The sequence below is a fragment of the Ursus maritimus genome, unplaced genomic scaffold (genome assembly GCF_017311325.1).
Source record: "Ursus maritimus isolate PB19 unplaced genomic scaffold, ASM1731132v1 scaffold_6, whole genome shotgun sequence".
Classification (NCBI taxonomy): Eukaryota; Metazoa; Chordata; class Mammalia; order Carnivora; family Ursidae; genus Ursus; species Ursus maritimus.
Genome location: NW_024426774.1, coordinates 72,729,506 through 72,753,447, shown reverse-complemented (window position 1 = coordinate 72,753,447; position 23,942 = coordinate 72,729,506). Strand labels below are relative to the sequence as shown.

The 23,942-nt window shown below is 38.9% G+C and overlaps 1 protein-coding gene across 2 annotated transcripts in view; it reads left to right on the top strand.

Annotated features, from left to right (window-relative positions):
- The window catches only part of PPM1B (protein phosphatase, Mg2+/Mn2+ dependent 1B), a 72,344-nt gene that overhangs the window by 13,596 nt on the left and 34,806 nt on the right, over positions 1 to 23,942 (top strand). The gene's annotated exons all lie outside the window — the stretch shown is intronic.

Below are 23,942 nucleotides of genomic sequence, written 5' to 3'. Positions count from 1 at the left end.
TGCTGGTGTTTCTGTTAATTGTGTTTAAGAGTTTTTAGGGATTAATTACATGGTGTGTCTGTAAATGACACAAACATTTCAGGGGCACCTGGCTGCTCAGTTGGTGGAGCATGTGACTCTTGATCTCAGGGTTGTGGGTTCAAGCTGCATGTTAGGTGTGGAGATTACTTAAAAAGAAAATCTTTAAAAAACAAAAAAATCCCACTCCATTTTTAACAACTAAGGGTAGTTTTAAAACAACTCCAAAAATAATTTGGATTGAAGTAAATGTTTAGAAGGGTAGTACTTCAATGGTAATATGGGGGATGGAGGACAGGGTGATTGCTTTATGCTTAAGGTAAACAACCCTTTGTGTATATTTGTTTTCCTCTATACATTCCTCCCTTTGCTCAGTTTAGTCTTGCTCCTTTCCTTAACTCTTAAGTCCAAAGACCCCTAGGAAGAGTTAAGCTGAATGGATTCTGGTCTAGAGCCCTAGATGTTCTCAGACAGGGCTTCTAAGGCTAGACTGAGGTGGGAGTTGGGGGTGCTTTAATGTAGAGCGTTTGGAAACAGACCAAGTGATAAACTCGTTAGTGTGCCCTCTTTCTGCAGTAAGTGGGTGTGATTGACTGGGTGCTTTAAATGTGAAACCCCAAAGGTAGAATTGCTGGAAATCACCACTGAAATGACCCTGTTGTCAGAGAGTTTACACAGGCGTACGAGACGGTGACAGAAATATAGCTCACGTCTAAGATGGACAGATTCCTGAGGAAGAAGTACATGAGTGTGTGGAGGTTCTGGCGTGCTGTGGTGGCAGTGACAAGAGGTTTCCTAACAGGGTGGCCAAGTGCATCAGTAGGAGTAACATGCTATATACAAACCTAAGCTCCCATGTGCGAGCAAAGCCCTTGAGGAGAAACTTAGTCACCGTGGTGGAATTGGCCATTCCTGGAAATTGGTTGACTTGGAAAGTAAAAGCAATAAAAGATAGGAATCATAAAAATAATTAATAAAATGACTTTAAACATTTTAAAAGATTGCTGGAAATAAGAACTGCTTGTACTTAATTAATATATGTTACAGTAGATGACAGAGGTTAATCAGTGTTCCGATAGATTTTTGGGTGTCTGCCAATTTAATATTTTTGTGAACTTTGGAATGGTTGATGAGTATACCCTTTCTTGAAGAGGTGTCTTTTAACTTGTACTTTACTTAGTACGTGCTAGGTGTCAGAGTCACAAGTTAGGGTAGGAAGGATAAGGAAGGCCAAAATGTCAAAAGGAAGATGGATGACTGTATCTAAAGGGGTGCTGAGAGGCTGGGATGAAGGGTCACTGATGGCGACAAAGAGGAGGTATTATTTCTTAGGCACCTTGAATGATTTGGTTGGTTCACCAGGTAGAGCAAATTGATTCAGGTGGGAATGAGAACGATGTACTTGGCCTGTGTAAGGCCTAGGCAGGGCAGGTTATAGAGGAAGATTCCAGACTAGATGTTTTGTACTCACTTTCCCTTGGGGAGTGGAAGGCCACTGCATCTTTTTGGGATACTTAAGGTGTTTTAGGGAAAGGAAGCTGGTGATAAATCTGCTGGGTGGCTTGAAGGAAGGGGAGATTGAAGTCAGGGAGACCAACTAGGAGGCAGTTAGATAATCCAGACAGTAGGTGGTGATGCTCAGGATTAGCTGGAGGGTAAGAGAGACACTTAAAAGGGAGATTTGATGGAACATAGTGATTGGTGTGTAGTGATTGGATTTATGTAAAAGATTAATGGTTTCTAGCCTGAGTTATTAGAGGATTATAGATAGATTACTAGGTAGTGAATACAAATAGATTGGATTATGAAGGTGGTTTGGGTGCAGAGGTGAAGATTTTGGTTATGGTCTGTTTGAAGAGATACGTAGAGCAGCCAAGCTTAATGACTAAAAATCTGAGAAGTCAATATAGAAGTGATGGCTAATAGGGTGCCTGACTGGCTTAGTTGGTGGAATGTGCAACTTTTGATCTTGGGGTTATAAATTCAAGCTCCACGTCGGGTATAGAGATTACTAAAAAAATATATTTTAATGGGCACCTGGGTGGCTCAGTCAGTTAAATGTCTGCCTTTTGCTCAGGTCATGATCCCAGGGTCCTGGGATGGAGCCCCGCGTCGGGCTCTCTGTTCATTGGGGAGCCTGCTTCTCCCTCTCCCTCTGCCTGCCGCTCCCCCTGCTGTATGTGCTCTCTTTCTCTGTCAAATAAGTAAATAAAATCTTTAGAAATTTTAAAAAATTTTTAAGAAGTGATAGTTGAAGCAGTGAGATTGGATCAAAGGGCAGGTACTGTGTTTTGGCTTGAGGCTAATTACTATTTTGGGGAGCCTACTTCCCTCTTGAATTTTGGAGGCTGAAGGAAAAAGAATGGGCATGAATGATTATGACTTCTGTATTTTGAAAGTCAGCAGAAGTGGAAAGAGTTTCAGGAAAGGGGAGGAGTTACTGATAGCGCGAAGTGGACCAAAGTGCCTTATCTTGAGAAGCCTCAGTTTTAGGACCAGACTGAAGCATGCGTAGCTAATTCTGCTAAAAAAGACATCAGCATTTGAGTTGTTTTGGTGATTTTTGTAATGATCTAGTTATATATTATAGCATACGAAACACTCCCTATATGAACCATTCTAGATACGTCGGTCATACTATGATGTTCCTTTAGGGTGAAGTAAAAAAACACTCCTGTGGGTGTTAGGACCAAGACCATGCAGGCAGTAGAGCCGTGTTCTGTACCGCTGCGCGAGCTGCTGTAAACGTGGCAGTCATGACAATCAAACCTGTTGGTAAAATTCACTCAGAAAGCCTCCTGAAACTTTCTGCTGCCTGATTTTTTTTTCATAATTTGCTTTTTGTAACCTGTAACCATTTATTTGGAAGGGAGGTGAGGACCGAGAACAACTAGAAGTCAGCCGCTTTATTGTCATTGCCAGTTGAAAAACTATCGGGATTGGGAAGAGCACTTAAGAGTTCAGGGCTGCTTTGCTGAAGTTAAAAAGGTGATAACTGTCAATATGTTTGAAATCAGTCTTGTGGTAAAACAATCAAGCACAGGTCATGACAAAGTTCAAGGTACATTTAGCCCTTATTTCATCATCTACATAGTCAAATAAAGATAGGACGTGAACTCCTCCTGATTTCAGCAGCATTAGCTAAAAGATTTAGTATTATGGTCAAGGGGAAATAATTCTTTTACTTTGAAATATTAAACTTTTAATGGACACATGCAGGTAGCTGGTGATACATTCTTTATATAGGCCTAAACTACTCTCCTTAGCATTTGCCTCTCAGTCTTCTTCCAAATCTATTAGGACCCCAAATTTTTAAAAGCCACGGAAGCAGTGAAGAGGAACAAACTAATGATAAACACAACGTGGATGGATTTTGGAGACATTATGCTAAGTGAAAGAAGCCAGACAGAAAGGGGTACATACTGTGCATTACATTTACATGAAATTCTAGAAAAGGCAAAACTACTCCATGTGCAGCATATTAATGGTTGTCTAAGTCTGGAGGTTCAGGGGAGATTGGTTTTCAGAGGGGCATGAAGGAACTTTTTGAAGTGATAGAAATGTTCTGTATCTTTATTGCAGTTGTGGTTACACAGGTGTCTACATTTAATTCATCAAATTATACACATAGAATGGGTACATTTTATTTTTATTTTTTATTTTTTTAAGATTATTTATTAGAGCACAAGCAGGAGGAGCGGCAGGCAGAGGGAGAAGTAGGCACCCCTCAGAGCAAGAAGCCTGCCCAGTGCAGGACTCAATCAACCCCAGAACCCCAGGATCATGACCTGAGCCGCAGGCAGGCGCTTAACCGACTCAGCCACCCAGGTGTCCCGGGTGCATTTTATTATATGTAAAAACAACAGCCAGGGGTCTTCACCAATGGGAACATATTGGATGGCAGAATGGAACTTTATGGATTGGACTCTAATCTCAGGTTCTTATTGTGAATTGACCCCCCCCCTTTTTTTTTAATAGTAAAGACATACCCCTTGATGTGTCTGACAAGAAGTTTATAAGAGTGTAATTGAGATTAATGCAGTGATTTTGCTGCGTTTGAAATATAAGTAAACATATAATCAAAACGTTCTGGTAACATCCAGTTAAATTTTTTTTTTTCTGGTTTGCTGGTTTCAGAAGTCACTGAAAGGATTTCAGTAGTGAAAAAGCCGTTAAGGAATATTTAAGTATAGTTGAGCCTAGTTGGAAAAACTTAATGTTATCCACGGGATGATCATACTCTAAACATCGGATATTTTCTCCTCTGTCAATTTATATATGGATATTTGATCTGGGATGTAAATTATAACTTTTATTTTGCTATTTGGGTACATCCGATTTTGTTTACGCTTCAGGTTGGTTATGGCAGGCTACTTTGATTTATGGATTATAATGGTAATGATAGCTGATACTTTTAAAGCACTTACTTTATGCCCAGCACTGACCTACACAGTTAACCTGCACTGTCTCATTCATTTACTGCAACAACTCTGTAATGTAGGTGCTTTTATCACTCCTGTCTTTTCGATGAATATATCAGAGCTTTAGAAATCAAATAATTAGGTCAGGGTCATACAGTAAGTGGTTGAGCTGCCATTTGATTCGAGTCTATTTTGTGGTAAAGCTCATAACTTTTTTTTTATGCAAAAAAAGTTTTGAAGGGAAGAGTGGTAATTTAAAAGAAGAGGGCATGACTTGGCTTTCTGCAGATTCTGTGACCCATAATAAATAGATCCTGGGTACCAGAGAGTCTGGCATTTCTAGCTTTTGACAGCCCACGATGGCAGGCAGTGCTTCCTGGTCGGAGCTAATGGCAACAATGGCTGCTGGGAAGGAGGTTTCGAGCATTCCCAAGGTCGTTCATCCAGCGGTCGGTCTCTCTTTGCCCTCAGGAGACCCTTTCTCTTCTTTCTTGTCCTCCTCCTCACTCCTAACATCCGTCTGTCATTATCTAAAGTCAGGTTCTTCTGGAAGTCCTCATGGCGACAATATTCCCTGAGTTCTTACAGGTTCATAAGAGTTTGTTTACACTCTTTTATACTTGAAATCAGTTTTGCTGGATGTAAAGTTTGTGGCAAATATTTTCTTGCATACCTCAAATGTCATTGTTTTTGGCTTAGAGCATTGCTGTCAGAGTTGACAATGTGATATAACCCGAATGCATATTATTTGCTGTTCAGATATGCGTGTAGTATAATTTTTAGCCCATGCTATACATATCCAAAGAGTGGTAGGTTTTTTTTCCCTCATTAAAATAGTAGCTGAAGCAAAAGGCCACTGTCAACAAAGTTATTTCCATTTCATGACCTACCTTTTTCTTACTGAAGGACTAGGGGAAGGGTTAACAAGTGGTACCATTGCCCCATGCTTGAGATTTGTAGCTATGCTTTTTTTTTTTTTTTAAGATTTTTATTTATTTATTCGGCAGCGATAGACAGCCAGCGAGAGAGGGAACACAAGCAGGGGGAGTGGGAGAGGAAGAAGCAGGCTCATAGTGGAGGAGCCTGACGTGGGGCTCAATCCCATAACGCCAGGATCACGCCCTGAGCCGAAGGCAGACGCTTAACCGCTGTGCCACCCAGGCGTCCCTCTTTTTCTTTTTTTTAAGATTTTGTTTATTTATTTTAGAGAGAGAGAGCATGAGTGGTGGATGGGGAGGGGCAGAGAGATAGGAAGAAGCAGACTCCCTGCTGAGCAAGGAGCCCAATGTGGGGCTTGATCCCAGGACCCCAGGATCACATCCTGAGCTGAAGGCAGATGCTTAACCGACTCACCCACCCAGGCACCTCGAAACTTTCCTTGATAACCCTTAGGAGAACGTGGCCTCAGTTAAAATGTGAAAACAGAAAGAGGTACTGTTCTAAGCATTTCACCTGTATTAGCTTTTTAAATTCTGACACATGTCTGAGGATAGATTTTATTCCTTACATTTTATAGAAACTGAGGCAGAGGAAAGCTTAAGTAACTTGACCAAGGTCACCTAGCATGTAGGAGATAAATGCAAGTCCAGGCAGTTTGGCTCTAGAATCCTTGCTTTTAACTGCAAATACATAGAACAGAGTGCACTGAGGAAATACATTATATTAAGAGATAATAGCTGAGCATTTTCCAGACTTGTGAAACCTGGATCATCTAACTTAGAAGGATAAGCGATACTCAACCTCAAAGTGTTTAAAAGACCAGGGTGCTTAGCAGGGATCTAGGACTACAATCCACAACATAAAATTAATCAAATTGTATGCTGTTTCTGCTTTTTTTTTTTCCCTGCTATTGAATTATAAATGTTTAGTATTATGGCTAGTTTGAATGTAACATACCAGTACTGCTATTATGAATGCTATAATTATTACTTGTTATCAGCAAGAATATTTCTGGTAAATTTGTTTTGCCTTAGATGTCATTTCTAAATGTCATTTTATTCCCTTTACAATTGACTTTTAAAACAATTTTTTGAAAGATTTTATTAGAGAGAATGAGTGAGAGCATGCGTACGAAAGGGGGGAGGGGCAGAGAGAGAAGCCGACTCCCCGCTCAGCAGGGAGCCCCATGCAGGACTCCATCCTGGCACTCCAGGATCATAACCTGAGCCAAAGGCAGTCACTTAGCCAACCGAGCCACCCAGGTGCCCTAAAAAGAATTAAAAAAAAAAAAATAGTCTCTGCTTCCAATGTGGGGTTTGAACTCATGACCCTGAGATTAAAAGTTTCAGGTTCTACTGACCGAGCCAACCAGGGTGCCCCCTTTTTGTTCTTTAAAAAAAAAAAATTTTTTTTTAAAGTAAGCTCCATAGTTAATGTGGACAGTTGACTTTTTAGAAAATTTTTTAAAGTGTGCTTCATGCCCAGTGTGGAGCCCAACTGGGGGCTTGAACTCACAACCCTGAGATCAAGACCTGAGCTGAGATCAAGAGTTGGACACTTAACTGAGGCACCTGGGTGGCCAGTTGGTTAAGCGTCTGCCTTTAGCTCATGGTCATGATCTCAGGGGCCTGGGGTTGAGTCCCACATCAGGCACTCTGCTGAGTGGGGTGTCTGCTTCTCTTTCTCATTCTCCCTCTGTCCCTCTCTCTCAAATAAGTAAATGAAATATTAAAAAACAAAAAAGAGTTGGACGCTTAACTGAGCCACCCTGGCACCCCGACAGTTGTTTGTTTTTGTTTTTTTGTTTTTAATTCAGAGAAACATGCTTCTATTTTATAATGGAAGGCAATAAGAAAATAAGGTTGATCTAACTTTATTTTGGTTATTGTATTGAGTGAGTAGTATATAAAGCTCAATAAAGATACTTTTATATATAACAATAAAAAAAGAAGTAATGTGTGCTTAGGTTTTTAAAAACTATGTGCTTAGTTTTTAAAAAAGTGTATAGAACGCTTATAGTGAGGAAAATAAATACTTCTCTCCAGAAACAAATTTTTTTAAAAAGATTTTATTTATTTGAGAGAGAGACAGAGACAGAGATAGTGACAGCATGAGTGGGGAGGAGAGGGAGAAGCAGGCTCCCCGCTGAGCAGGGGAGACTCTATCCCAGGACCCTGGGATCATGACCTGAGCTGAAGACATGCTTAACCGACTGAGCCACCCAGGCGCCCTTCTAGAAACAATTTTTGATAATATCTGTGAGCTTTTCTGGTAATTACTTCCATTATCCTTAACTAGAATATTTATACAACTATTTAATGAATTTTTTTAATTTTTAATTTTTAAATATTTTTTTAAGCAAGCTCTATGCCCAACATGGGGCCTGAACACAACCCTGTGAGATGAGAGTCCCATGCTGTACTGACTGAGCCAGCCAGGTGCCCCAATGATTTTTTTTTTTAAGTGAAATATTATTTGATTTCCATCATTTAATGGAAGTTCAAAGGAATTTTCTGTTGTCTAGCTTTGCTGATAAGTCCCATGTCATTTGCATTCTTATTTTTTAAAAAGGTTTGTTTATTTATTTGAGAGAGGGAGAAAGAGAAAGTGCTGTGAGCGCGTGAGCAAGGGGAGGGGCAGAGAGAGAGGGAGAAGCAGACTCCCCGCTGAATGGGGAGCCTGATGCAGGGCTCGATCCCAGGACCCTGGGATCATGACCTGAGCCAAAGGAAGATGCTTAACAACTGAGCCACCCAGACACGCGTGGATTCTTATTTTTGTGTCGATATCTTTCTAGCCTCATTCTTATCCCTAAAAGCTTAAAACAATTTTTTTTAATTGTGTTTAAAAAAACACACAAAATTTACCCTCTTAGTAGATTTTAAATGTACAGTAGTGTTAAGGTATATTTACATGGGTGTACAGTGGATCTCCAGAGCTTTTTCATCTTGCCAAACTGAAACTCTATACCTACTAAACAACTCCCCTATATTCCCGCCCCTCAGCCCTTGGCAGCCACAATTCTGCTTTTTGTTTCTGCGAATTTGCCTAGTTTAGATACTTCATATAAGTGGAATCATACGGTATTTGTCATTTTTGTGGCTGGCTTATTTCACTTACCATAATGTCCTCAAGGTTCATCCATATTGTAGCCTCTGTCAGAATTTCCTCTCCCTTACCCCCCTTTTTTTTTTCAATTTTAATTCTAGTATAATTAACATACAGCATTATGTTAGTTTCAGGTGTACAATATAGTGATTCAAAAAATTTCCTTTTTAAGGCTGAATAATAATTATTTGTATGTGTGTAGACCTGTTTTATGTATCCATTCATCTGTCATTGGGCACTTGGGTTGCTTCCCCCTCTGGGTTTTTGTGAAATGTTGCTGTGAACGTGGGTGTGCAAATATCTCTGACTCTGGCTTCAGTTCTTTTGGATATGTGCCCAGAAGTGGGATTGTAGATCATTTGGTAGTTTTATTTTTTCTTTCTGGGGAACCACCACATTGTCCCTGAAAGCTTTTAAGAGATTTCCTTAATTTTTGGTCATATAAAAGTTCACAGTGATCTGTCTAAACATGGGTCCCTCCCCTCACCCTACTTCTCCCCCAAGCAGTGGGCTTTGAGTCTGATTGCTTCTGTCTTTCCTCAGCTTCGAGAAATTGTTTCTCTTCTTCATTTCTTTGATGGTTTATTCTGTTGTTCTGTTTCTGGAATACGTATTTGTTCTCTTGTGGCACTACCTGGATTGAACCTCTGTGATATTCACCTTTTTTTTCTTTTTGTTTTGTGTTTGTTATGCAGGCCGGGAGATTGCTTTGAGTTATTTAAACTTCTGAAAACCATTGAGCGAGGTGTGTGTTTTGTTTTTGTTTTTTTTTTGGCAGGGGGAGTGGTAGGGGCAGTCATATATTTAAATCTGAGGGGCTACTTCTCATCTTGTGTTCCATTTTCATAGCACCCTGTTCCTGTTTTACGGAAGAAAGATACAGTACTTTTCTTTTTCCCCCCAGAGGGAGAAAGAGGGGTGGGTAAGAGGGAGAAGGAGAGAATCTTAAGCAGGCTCCATGCCCGGCGTTGATCTCACAACACTGAGATCAGTACTTGAGCCAAAATCAAGACTTGGACACGCAGCGGGACAGTCAACTGACTGAGCCACCCAGGCGCCTCGACAGTATCTTTTTGAATCTCTGAAGATTCTGATTTCTCATTTAAAAAAAAATTCATTGTTGAAATTCCCATGACAGTGGTATCATCCCAACTGTTTGCCTTTCGTGCTGCTGGGTTTCCTTACATGGTTCATTATCCTTGACTTGTCTGTTCATACTGCTTCTTAAATATGCATATGAAATTCATTTTACATTTTTTGAGAAAAGAACACTTCTATTTTTGTTTGGGGTGAAAAGTCTGGCGGAAGCTTTTTTGGATATGGACTAGAAGGGAGGGTGGGATTAATGGTTTTCTATAACTTTCAGTAGCTTCGCCTGTCTTCCTTCTCTTGTTCTCTCCCCATTTTACGGTGTCCAGGCACCATGCTGTGTTTGAGTTCTGAACCTGGCGAGGAGTCTTCTTCCCAATTCTGATTTATTACTTGCATATTCTGAACTGCTGATTCTTGCATTCTGTTTCATTAGTCAGTCACCATGCTTCCATCTGCTTTACACCTTCCAAACATTTTTGGTATCTCTACCCATCGATGGCATATGCCTCTTCCTTCCTTCATTGTTGTTTGTTTTATACTTAAATATCTTCACTGAACATTTTGATGGTGTATTGGGAAGGGTTAGAGATAAATGGACTCTGTTCCTTCTGTCTTGAATAAGAAAATCCCTTATCACATGGGTTAATACATAAATATGAACGATTATTTTCATCATAAAAGCATTTCAGTAGCTCCTGGATGGCTCAGTCGGTAGAGCATGCAAACCTTGATCTCGAGGTTGTGGGTTTGAGCCCCACGTTGAGCATAGAGTTTCCTTTAAAAACAAAAAAACATTTCACTGAAGATTACACTACCCTAGGGCTTTTGTTTGTGTACAGATAGTTCTTTGATAATAGTCTAGGGAAATTTAAAGATATTAGTTTTGGGGAATATATTGAATCTGTAGGTCTCATCTCACATCTCATTTTTTGCCACTTTTGAAACTTCTCTTCATTCCATTTTTTTTAAAGCTTTCTTTTCTTTTGAAAGTAATTTTAAAGAACTCTCAAAATTTAGTAGGCAGATAAATTTAAATGAGTCGATCTTTTATTTATAAGTGTTAGACCAGGCGTCTGTTAAAACAGAAGTGACATTTATTTTGGCTAAACAGTTTCTGTTCTACATATGTGTTTACGTAGCATTTTCACACTCCATAAATTGAACAGAGCAAGTACTCATATTTTTGGGTTGACTAAATTTTACTGTAATATTTGTCAAGGAAATGGGTATTAATGACCAGTTAATTGTAAAAGAAATTGGTGCAGAATTATTGTGTTGAAATGAAATCGTACTGAGACGTGAATTTTCCTATCAGTGTATGCAGCTTCTTGAACAGTGTGAACATTTCCCTGCAGCATGAGAATTTGTTTCTTTTTTTTTTTTTTTAAGATTTTTTTTATTTATTCGACAGAGATAGAGACAGCCAGCGAGAGAGGGAACACAAGCAGGGGGAGTGGGAGAGGAAGAAGCAGGCTCATAGCGGAGGAGCCTGATGTGGGGCTCGATCCCATAACGCCAGGATCACGCCCTGAGCCGAAGGCAGACGCTTAACCGCTGTGCCACCCAGGCGCCCCGAGAATTTGTTTCTTGACAAGAGGATCCATGTGCCTATCTCAGGGTTTAATGGACATTAACATTTTGCCATGTTTGCTTCAAACTGCCCTCAGAAAGAAAGAAAAAAAAATGTTACTACCTTTATCTAAATATTATCATTCCATCTCTTCTGACTCTTTTTCCCTGAATGTAACTATTATCTGGTTGGTTTTAGTAGTTCAATACCTTTAGTTTTTATACTAAGCAAGTATGTTTTTAATACTTCTGCAGGGTATTCACCCATCTAAACTAATCTGTTTATTGTTTTGTACATTTTATAACTTTACTTAAATAGCATCACACTGTCTGTATCTTTTCCCAGTTGGCGTTGTGTCTGAGATTTACTCATGGTGATACACGTAGTTGTAACCCATATTTTTAACTTCTGTAGAGTATTACATTGCGTCAGTGTCGTCATGTGCTTTTCTTGTGTACAGAATTTCTCTGGGGTGGATACTCTCATAACCCAGCAATTCCTCAGGAAGTTACGAGCATCTTTACTTTGCCAGATATTCCTCTGAGATTCTGATGCCGTTGTGGTTCCTGATTCTCTATGTGTGACCTGTTTTTTTCCCTCTGGGAATTTTCAGGGTTTTTGTCTTATCAGTGTTTTGGAATTTCAGTTACCTTTTGTTGTTGTTGTAGTTCTGCTTTCGTCAGTTTGGCCAGGCACTTTCAGTCTTGATACTCGGGTTTAGTGCTGGGAAACTTTTCTGAATCAGTTTTTTTATTTTATTTTTTTAATAAATGTCTTCTCTTTGCATTCCTTGTTCTTTCTGGAATATCTGTTAGTTAGATGCTATAACCAGTACTGATCCTAAAACTTTCTTCATTTTATTCTCCCCTATTTTGAGTGTGTGTGTGTGTTCGGTGGGGGGGATGAAGGAGGTACAGAGAATCCTACTTTGGGATCGTTTTTCTGACTTAATTTTGTAATCTTTTAGTAAAAAATGGCTGTCCTCACTTTAAGTCCTAAAGAGCACTTTTTTTCCTTCTGATTTTTTTTTTTAAAACACATATGCTAATGGCATTTATTTATTTGTCTGTCTGTCTGTCTTTAAAAAGTATTTAAGTAATCTCTACCCCCAGTGTGGGGCTGGAACTCAGGACCCCGAGATCAAGAGTTGCATGCTTCTCTGAGCCATCCAGATTTTTTTCTTTAATAACATCTCGTTCTTGTTTCATGACTATAATACTTTTATTCCTTTTGACGATTTTTTTTTTCTACTTTCTTCTTTCTGATTACTTTTTGTTTCATTCTTTTGATTTATCTGTTTTTCACGTTGTATGTTTTCCTTCAATGTCTGGTAATCTTCAGGTGTCTACTAATGCTTAAGTTTGAAAACCTTATGCGAAAGCACAGGGACCATCATTTGGTAGGCCTGCTCATAGGGTGACCTGACCATTTTGTTGAGTATTCCTGTGTATAAGTAATCCATAAGTATTTCTCTGGGACTATTGAATTTCCTCAGAGCAGAACTGTTACCTGCCTGAGGTTTATAAACATATTTCTGGAAATTAAATTTGCAAAGAAGGCTGAGGATTTTCGCATCTATAGCTTAAATCTCTTGTTTCAGTAAGTTTCCTTGCCCTGACTCTCAACTAAATACGCTGTCTCTAAATTCAGAGCCTACAGGGGTGCCTGGGTGTGTCAGTCTTTAAGCATCTGCTTCGGCTCAGGTACCACGGGCTCCCTGCTCAGCGGGAAGCCTGTTTCTCCCTTTCCCACCACCCCCCTTGTGTTTCTTCTCTCTCACTGTGTCTCTGTCAAATAAATAAATAAAATCTTAAAAAAAAAGAAAAAGAAAAATTCAGAGGCTTCGTAGTTCACTTTTTCAAAGTAAACCTCCAGTCTTTTTGTCATGTGTGGTAGTTCTAATATAAGTCTGTAAATTCTTTTTTTTTTTTAAAGATTTTATTTATTTGAGGTGGGGGGAGGGGCAGAGGGAGAAGCAAACTCCGTGCTGAGCGGGGAGCCTGATGTGGGACTCGATCCCAGGACCCTGAGATCACAACCTGAGCCGAAGGAAGACGCTTAACTTACTGAGCCACCCAGGCAACCTTGTAAATTCTTTTTTAATCTCCCTTTTTGAAAGATGGAGTCTCTGCTGTGGGAGGTGGGGTCTGTATCTCCTCCCTTTGAATCTGAACTGGCCTTAACCATCAGAATGCTGCCCTGGTGACACTCAGAAAAGGACAGACACATAGCTTCTGCTTGGTTCCCGTGGGACATTCCCTCTGGGTAGGGCCAGGTCCCATGTCAGAAGTCTGACTGCCCAGAGATAGTCAAACTGGATAGACCACATACAGGTGCTCCTGCAGACAGTCCCAGATGAATTCTCACCAGCAGTAACCATCAACTGCCAACCATTAAATGAACTTTCAGGTGACTATCTCCCAGGACAATACCTGTGCGATGATGTGAGAAACCCCAAGTGGGAACTTCCCAGTCTAGCCCTTATGATTAAGGAGCCAATATTGATACATTATTATAAACGAAAACCCATACTTATTTACTCTGGTTTCCTCATTTTTAAAATATTACTAAAATTTAATGTATATTAAATTTAATATTTTAAAAAAGATTTTATTTATTTATTTGACAGAGTGCACAGGTAGGCAGAGTAGCAGGCAGAGGGAGAGGGAGAAGCAGGTTCAGTGTGGGGCTTGATCCCAGGACTTTGGGATCAGGACCTGAGCTGAAGGCAGATGTGTAACTGACAGTCACCGAAGGGCCCCTCCTCGTATTTTTTTAAATTGAAGTTTAGTTGACGTATTAGTTTCAGGTGTACAACATAGTGATTCAACATGTATATACATTACAAATGCTCACCATAAGTGTAGTTACCATCTGTCATCATACAAAGTTATTACAATATTATCAATTTTATTCCATATGCTGTACTTCTAATCCCTGTTATTTATATTCTGAAGGTTTCCATAGTTTTTACCTAATGTCTTTTTTTCTGTCCCAGGCTCTCATTTAGGATATACTAAAATTGCTTATAATCATCATGTCTCTTTAAGCCCCTCTTGGCCGTGGGAGCTGCTCAACACTGCTTTTTTTTTTTTTTTTTAATGGCCATGTCAATCTTGAGTACCGGTCAGGGCATTTTGCACAGTGTCTGTTCGGATTTGTTTAATGCTTTTCTCATGATTAGACTGGGGTTATGGGGTTTGGGATAGAAGACCAGAGAGATAAAGTGCGATTTTCATCACATTATATATAAAGAGCATATCGTGAACATGATTAGGATTATTGATGTTGACCTTGATCACCTGCCAGAGATAGTATGTGTCACGTCTCTCCACTGTAAAGTTACTCTTTTCCCCCATTTTCATTTTCATTTTGTTGCTCAGATTATTCCAGCTTTGCCCATTAAAAAAATAATTGATCTACCGTAGTTTAAGACTGGCAGATTAATTCTGTTGTTTCTGGTTCTTTCTCTTTGTCTTACCTGTAGTTTTTACTTGTATATTTTGGTTGGTGTTACTCGGTTTAACACTACAGTTTAATTTTCTTTGTGGATTTTATTTGTTGCCTGTTAAACTGGATTTTTCCTCCTTGAATTTGACCTAGGTTGCTATTAATTAATTGCTATTAATTTATATATTATTTCATTTGTTTCCCTTGTTTTTTGACCTTTTATCTTCAGCCTTTCTAGGTCTCTTTGTTGTGAGTGGGTTTTTAAAAATGTAGTATAGGGGCGCCTGGGTGGCACAGCAGTTAAGGGCCTGCCTTCGGCTCAGGGCGTGATCCCGGCGTTATGGGATCGAGCCCCACATCAGGCTCCTCTGCTATGAGCCTGCTTCTTCCTCTCCCACTCCCCCTGCTTGTGTTCCCTCTCTCGCTGGCTCTCTCTATCTCTGTTGAATAAATAAATAAAGTCTTTAAAAAAAAAAATAAAAATGTAGTATATAGGTAGATGAGTTGTTTTGTGTTCCAGTTTGAGAATTCTTTCAAATAGGTGAGTTTATATTTATTAATATGACATCTTTATTCTGAATTGTCTTGTTTGCTTTCTCTTTTAAATGTTTGAAAATTTAAAAATATTTTACTGTCTTTGGGTGTGTTTTTTCTTTCTATGACTTAGATATTTTATAATCTCTGTTTCTATGATGGTTTGTTTATAATTGTATAATAAGTTGAAATTCTATCTTAATGATATCTCAAAGATGTGGAAATTAGTTTACTTCTGATATTTAGTACTTTATCTTCTGACACCTGATTTTGGTTCTTTAATTACTACTCTTTAGTGTATTCCTCTGTCATTTTATTTAATAGCTCTAAACAAATATGACCATTTTTCCCATGAAAGAAGAAATTCACACATATGGCGCTACCTTTTACTTTCACTTTCCAGTACCTTCTTGTCTGTGTTATTTTACAGTTTCTATTTCAATGTGATTAATATTTATCACTAATCCTTCTGTAGTCATTTCTTGTTTAGCAGAGTTTGCTCTCAATATTTTTTTTTTTTTTTTTTTTTTTTTACAAGAAAGGGCCTAGGAGAATGAAATTGAGGGGAACTTCTCCTACCCTCTCATATTTTTGGGTTGGGGGCTTATGAATTAAACTGACAAAATACAGAGTAACAAGAGAAAAGACAAAGTTTCTTTGTGCATATACATGGGAGGTTAAACAAACGGTTAGAGTTTAGAGTTTAGAGTTCCCCCTAATAGGGGAAGGAGAAGGAGAAAAAGGGCTCTCATGGAAAAACAAGACTTTTAGGAAAGACAAATCAAGGTCTTTTGGAGAGTAGATGAGAGGTATGACAACGTTTGTTTGATTTCTCATCCCGGTGCTGACTTTCTGTCGCAGGTGCTGGAGTAAATCTCTCGTTATTGGAAGCCTCCCTTGAAGGGGGATTTTAGTTTTGTTCAGGGACTCTGCTTTTTAGGCAGAGAAGGGGTGTGGAGTTGAGATAAGCCTTTCAAAGCGTCTGTTGATTTTCAAATGTCCTCAGTGCAAAAATAATTTTTATGCCACTGTGATAAAATTTGCATCCCTTTACATGTTTGAAAGAACAACAATTTAGTTAGAGATAAAACACTTGCATCGTGCTTTGCTTGCTTGAAGTCTTTACCATTGTTCCATTTCCCTCTGCATTATACTTTGGAAGACTGGGAATAGCCTGATTTTGTCTACTCTCCTGCTTTAAGTGGCTTTATTTAAAAGCGAGTGGAGGAGTGCAGGATTGAATTCCCATGGGATACTTTATTGCCTTGAAAATCGAATCACTTGAACATATTGTGCTTCCCCCCCAACCTAAACTGTAAATATGTTCCCCCAAATTCTTAGTGGATATGACTTTATAGTATTTCATCCTGTAGATGAGGGTTTATTAGCTTCAGCACCGTTGGCATTTGAACCATTAATCCTTAGCTGCCAGGGTCTGTGCCTTGTAGGATGGTTTACAGCCTACTTGGCCTCTACTAACTAGATGCCAGTATCCCCTCCCTGCGCCACTGGGACAATCAAAAATGTCTCTAGATATTACCAAATGTCCTGTGGGGGCCAAAATCTCCCCTGGTTGAGAACTGCTGTAGATTTGGCCCATTCTTCTATTGTTAGAAATGCAAGTTATTCGTATTTTAAACAACACTGTAACAAACATCATTATACACAAAGATTTTTCTCTTTTGCTGTTATGGTGAATTACCAATTTCCAAATATATAACTTTTTTTTTTAAGATTTTATTTTTAGGGGCGCCTGGGTGGCACAGCGGTTAAGCGTCAGCCTTCGGCTCAGGGCGTGATCCCCGCGTCCTGGGATCGAGCCCCACATCAGGCTCCTCTGCTATGAGCCTGCTTCTTCCTCTCCCACTCCCCCTGCTTGTGTTCCCTCTCTCTCTGGCTGTCTCTATCTGCCAAATAAATAGAATCTTTAAAAAAAAAAAAAAAAAAGATTCTATTTTTAAGTAATCTCTACAGCCAGTGCGGGGCTCAGACTCACAACCCTGAGATCAAGGGTCGCATGCTGCGCCGACTGAGTCAGTGAGGTGCCCCATAACCATTTTTCTATTTCTGTTTTGTTATAGAGGAACATATTTTTGATATGCCAATAGATGCTATTTAATATTTTTAATCTTTTAAAATAGTAATACAATATTTATGTAAAATTTGTGTTATTTTTTTAAAGATAACTTCTTAGAAATGGAATCACTGTGTCAGATTTTTCAGTTATTACATAATCTTGGTATTTTTAGGGTACATTTTTAAGCCACTCTTATCATGATTGGCAAAGTCACAGGTGGAGAGATTTTCCAGAGCCATTTTATAATCCTTGCTTTATCCAACACTTCGGTTGGTGTGAGGTGTTCTAATTAAGTGAGGCTTACCTAGTATTTTAATTTTGAAATAATTTTAGATTTACAGAAAAGTTACAAAGATAGTACAGAGAGTTCTGGCATACCCCTTGATCTGTTTCCTTTAATGTTAATTTCTTCCCTAACTATGGTGTATTTGTCTAAATTAGGAAACAAAAGGTTGGTACTATTAATCCGTTAACTATATTCCAGACTTATTTAGATTTCACCAGTTTTTCTAGTAATTCCCTTTTTCTGTGCCAAGATCCAATCTGAGTACCACATTACATTTAGTACCCTTGCCTTTTGAGTCCCGAAACATTTATGTATGACTATTTTTGATTTTTAAAAAAGAAAACAAGTTTGACATGCAGTAACCACTTAAGCCTTGGGTTTAAGAATGCAAGCTCTAGGGGCGCCTGGGTGGCTCAGTCGTTAAGCATCTGCCTTCAGCTCAGGGCGTGATTCCAGAGTTCTGGGATCAAGCCCCGCATTGGGCTCCTCTGCTGGGAGCCTGCTTCTTCCTCTCCCACTCCCCCTGCTTGTGTTCCCTCTCTCACTGGCTGTCTGTCAAATAAATAAATAAAATCTTGGGGGGGGGGGAGAATGCAAGCTCTAGTCCGGTCTGCTTTGGTGTGAATTCTGCCTTGCCATTTAAGTTGTATTGTCTGGTTACACTAGGTATCTCAATTTTCTCGATTGTAAAATGGAACATTAATAGCATTGTCTTTTACTAAATTGTTGTTTGATTTAAATGACACAGTGCATATCCATCTCTTCATATAAAGTTTGGCATATAGACCTCACAAAAAATAGTAAGTTTATTATTATTGCCATTTATATTACCTTTAGTCAAAAGAACAACAGGCTGGTCTTCAGAAATCCTTGGGAAAAATTGTGTCCATTGGGGGGCACCTAGGTGGCTTAGTCGATTAAGCATCTGCCTTTGGCTCAGGTCATGATCCCAGAGTCCTGGGATCGAGGCCTGCATCAGGCTCCCTGCTCAGCGGGGAGTCTGTTTCTCCCTCCCTCTGTTCCCACCCCCCTCCCGGCTCGTTCTCTCTCTCTCTCTCTCAAATAAATAAATAAAATCTTTAAAAAAAATTGTGTCCATGGGCCTGAGGGATACCAACTTATCCTTTTGATAGGAAGCAGATGGGATTGACAGATTGCGCTGTTCTTAAGCAAGGCTTGCCAATGTCCATGTGCCCCCTCTATGAAATAGTGTGCCAGCTGTAGGAAGGAGAGGGGGAATTTTGCAGTATCTGAATATCTGTGGTTGAGATTTTATAATTTGCTGTGTCTAAAGATTTTTGGTTGAAGGTCTCTTTGAGAATTGTTTGCTTTTTGGATATTTGTTTTTCTAAAGGGTAGAATGTTTGTGAAGCATTTAAAACAGTGCCTGCAACAGAATGAGCACCATGGAAGTATTTGCTTATTCCTTAGTACCTCAAATAAGGTAAAAGCATTTTATGATTACTTGTTATAATGAGTCTCTGGAGCAGAAATTAATTGAAATAGTAAGAGGCGAGAGGACCATTAACCCTCTCAAATTAGTCACCTGGTTGTCCCTGAAGGGGCTTGGTTTCTGACCAGACCTCTTTGCAGTCTGCCCCATTATGCTGTGGAGACAGCTAAAGGTTCTTACCTTTGGCCTAGGGCTGATAGAAGTATGAGTAGTTTCTGGCATTTGTAATTATGCGGGAATAAAGGGAGAATGAAATTGTTTTGGCAGGTTTTTCTCTACATGTCCTGCAATTTAAATTTTATTACAATCACTAGTATCCAAGTGTGGTTGTTGAGGAAGAAGTGGTCTTAATTTTGGTAAAACCTAGGGAGACAACATTAAATTAGTTTTAAAAAATTTCGTTATAGAAAATTTTAGACATACATAAAGGTAGAAATAATGGTATATATTGAGCCCCCATGTACCTGTCTACTTCAGGAGTATTGACATTAAGAGTATTTTTATTTTTATTTTTTAAAGATTTTTATATATTTATTTGACAGATAGCAAGAGACAGAGTTGCGTGTGCGCGTGCACAAGCAGGGGGAGCAGCAGGGAGAGGGAGAAGCAGACTCCCTGATTGCGGGAGCTGGATCCCAGGACCATGGGATCATGACCTGAGCCAAAGGCAGACGTTTGACTGAGCCACCCAGGCGCCCGTAAGAGAGTATTTTTAAATTGTGGTGAACCTTCATAATACGGTCCAGTCTAATAGCAACCCCCCCCTTTTTTTTAGATTTATTTATCTGAGACGGTCAGAGGGAGAGGGTGAGGGAGAATCCTCAGGCCGACTCCATCGTTGCTGAGGACGGAGCACGACTTGGGGCTCAATCTCACAACCCTGAGTTCATGACCTGAGCTGAGATCATGACCTGAGCCGAAATCGAGAGTTGGAGGTTTAACTGACTGAGCCGCTCAGGTGCCCCTAATAGCAACCATTTTAATTTTTGTATATTTTATATGTATAGATTTTACATTATTAAACAGGAGTACAGGTTTGTTTTTTTCTTTGTGTTTATTTTGTAAGTAGTCTCAGTGATAATCATTTTAGTGGGGATCACAATTTCTGTTTTATGTTCCTCAGTTCTCTCTCTTCCGGTATTTGCTCATCTTTGCATAGCCTCTTTCTGATGTTAGCTTGGAAGGGGCACTGACATTTTTATGTTGCAGTTTACACCAAGATGATGATGCATCTTGGGTTCCATGTATTTATAAGCAATTGACCTCTTCAAATATAGAGGTGGCTTTTTTTAAATCCCTTGTGTGTGGGGGGGTGGGAGCGCATGTCAACTGAAATTCCAATTTTTAATTTGATGGCGTCCTTTCAGTATCTCTAATAAATAACATAATCTTTTAAAAAGTGTCTTAATGTTAACTAGACACCGGTCTTCCATCCATTGATTCTAGTTCTGCCCTCTGGAACAAATGGATAAGCTTTTTCTTCTGAACATTCAGTATTCGCCACCAGCCCTGTTAGGATTTAGTACTCCTCTCTAGTCTAAGCAGTACCAGCTTCTTCAAATGTTCTTCGTATGTTCTTCAAGTGTTTTTTGAGCTATTTTCAATCTTCTGTTTGGGATCTATTTATGTTTTGTCAGGGTCCCTCTTAAAATGTGGTTCTTAGTGAATGCAGTACTTCATGTTTGGCAGGTCAGAGTATTGACCCTTACGTTGAGTTGTGAACTGTGGCTCAGCCATTTTCAGTTGCAGTACGCCTTCCATAATGTGAGCATCATCCAGGGCTACTTCTTTTGGTGCGCACTTACCCATTCATTCCTTCACTCCACAAATACTTTATGGGGCGCTTACTGTGTACCATGATTAGCTTTTGTCGTTTTGACAGTGAATAAGACAGATACAGTTTCTCCACTCGTGGAACTTACATCCTTGCTGGGGTAAAAAATAAAGAATTTAATGAAAAACAAAAAACAATTTCAGCAAGCTAGGAGTAGAGTAAAACAGTAAAATGAGCCATGATGGTGTTTGGAGAATATTTTAGATTGTGTCGTCAGGAAAGGTCTCTCCGAGTTGACAGTTGGGCTGAGATCTAAATGTCAAGAAGGAGTTAGCTCTGCAACTGGAGGTGTAGAGTTGAGGGTGATTCCAAGAAGAGAACACAGTAAAAACAAAAGTCCAGAGATGGGGAACAAGCGTGACGTAGTGAGGGAATAGAAAAGGCCACTGTGGCCAGCCAGCTGTAAGTGACGATGGAAGAGTTACAGGAAGTAAGGCCCGAGAACTAGACAGGGGTCCGATCGCAGAGCTCTGTACTCAGTTTGGGTGTCCTTCTAAATTCAGTGGGAGTCAGGAGTGACAGGATTTCATTACATTTAAGAAAGATCACCCTAGAGAATGAATTATAGGGAGGCAAAAGTGGAACCGCTAGTTAAGAGGTTATTGTTGTCCTGCAGGCAAGGGATGATGATGACTTCAGCTAGGCTGGTGCCGCTTCAGATGGAGAGATGCGGACTGATTCGGGCTGTATTTGGAGATTGACTTGATGCGGATTTGTTAATGATCCAAAATGGTGTGTGTGAGAAAAAGCAGAATCAAGGCTCCGTCATGCAGATATTTTTTTGTTCATGTGAAGAAACAGATTTGTTTCAACTCAAGAACAAACCTGGTGTACTTTTTTAAAATATCAACTATATTGTATGTTGGTGGTGGTTCAGAGCGTGGACTCTGAAGCCAGACAGCCTGGGTTACAATTTGGACAACCTGGGTTCCTTACCTTGGACAAGTTACTCAGCCGTTCTGTGACTCAGTGCCCTCTATAAAATGAGGACAGTAATGTCTACCTCACAAGGGTGTTGCAGAGATTAAATGAATTGAGTGATACAGATGGAGTTAATATAGGCTCAGTGCCTGGTCATATTAAAGAGCCTATAAAGGTTAGCTTTTATTCTTTTAACGGTTTTGCAAGGGTCATTTTGAGTCTACATAATGTTAGCCGTGTGCTGAGTTTATACACTAATCCCTATAAAAGATGCAATTCTACACTTTAATTGTATCTTTGTATTATTTGTTCTTCCTCAAGGGCATTTGTAAATTTTTTTGTTTTCTGCCATTGTGAAAATGTGGTGTAGTTGTATGTTGCTAGCTAAAATCTGCATTAATACTGCATTTGTTTCAGATGCGTTCAGAATATGCTTATCCTGCAGTCTTAGACCAAAGAAATATCTTGAAAGAGTTATCATGCTAACATACCTCATAGTAGAGCTTTTATGTTCTTGGTGTCTGATGAAGGATAATGTTAATCTTATATCTACAAAATTATAAAATGTACCATGAGAATTTTTTTTTTAATCTGGTCTCTTACAGAAGTGTAATTCATTTAGGTAGAATTTGATACTTGTATTTATAACATAGCAGCACTCAATATTTACTCTTGTGCTAAATTCTTTTGAGAAAAGGATTTTTTCCTTAGGTAATATGGTATATGCATTTTTTATGAATTTATGATACACTTTACCATACCTTGATGTTATCTTCTAGCTACTGTTACACCTCAGTTTTCATCATGCATTGAGTATAGAATTCATGCTTTTTATTTATTATTTTTATTTTATTATTTTTAAATATATATTTATTATGCACATGTATATTTCTTTTTCTTTTTCTTTTTTTTTAAGATTTTATTTACTTATTTGCCAGAGAGAGAGAGAGAGAGAGAGAACAAGAGCACAAGCAGGGGGAGTGGCAGGCAGAGGGAGAAACAGACTGCCTGCTGAGCAAGGAGCCTGATGTGGGACTCGATCCAGGGACCCTGGGATCATGACCGGAGCTAAAGGCAGATGCTTAACCAACTGAGCCACCCAGGCATAGTAGGACTCACCAATGAGTTTACTTCTTCAAGGAAATGATATAGTAAAATGAACAGGATGTATCTGTTGGGTCTTAATGGCTCAGTCTGTTAGTTTAGGTGATTGTCTCTTTAATATATTTGCAGAGAAAAAAACCTTTGGGTGTCAACATATCGATATTCATAAAGGTTTAGATTTTTGTGAATTAGAGCTTCCGATTGCTAAAAGAGGATGCACTCTAAAGGAATTTTCCGTGTTGAAATAACATTCATTTAATGGCATTAAATTCATGTAATTTAATTTTATTACATTTGTATGTTTTAAAATGGAAAGGGTTCAACATGGTATGTAACAGAGAGTGTCTGTTTCACTCCTGTCTTCCAACTGCTTGATTTCTCTTCTGCATGGTTTCCAGTTCTGTGTACACTTCCAGGAAAAAAAAAAAAAAAACTGAATACACATCCTCACTAACACTTGTCTTTTTTTTTTTTTTTTTAAAGAAACCTGTAGTGTCATAGTTTATTTATTTATTTTTAAGAATCCTCTACACCCATTGTGGGACTCAAACTCATGAAGCTGAGATCAAGAGTTGCATGATCTTCTCACTGAGCCAGCCAGGTTCCTTTCTTGTCTTTTTGATGTTAGCCATTTTAGCTGGTGTAAAGTGATACTATGATTTTGATTTGCATTTCCCTGATGATGAGTGACATTGAGCATCTTTTCATGTGTCTGTTGGCCATCTGTATGTCTTTGGGAAAAATGTCTATTCAGGTCTTCTATCCATTTTTTAATTTTTTTTTTATTGGTGTTGAGTTGTAGAAGTTCTCTATATATTTTGGACAGTAATCCCTAATGAGACATTTTTATATATTAGGGAAATTAGTTCATGATATGAAATGCAATTTCTTATTTCATAGTGTGCGGTTGTTTTACTTTATGCTTCTTTAGTTTTTTTTTTTTTTTTTAATTAAAATAAACACTTACATAGTTTAAAGAACCAAACAGTTCTGTGAGCACCTCTATTTGGAGAAGATTCCCCAAAACCAAACATTTCAAACTCTTACAGCTGTTTCCTTTGGAATTTATCTTTTTTTTTTTTTTAAGATTTTATTTATTTATTTGACAGAGATAGAGACAGCCAGCGAGAGAGGG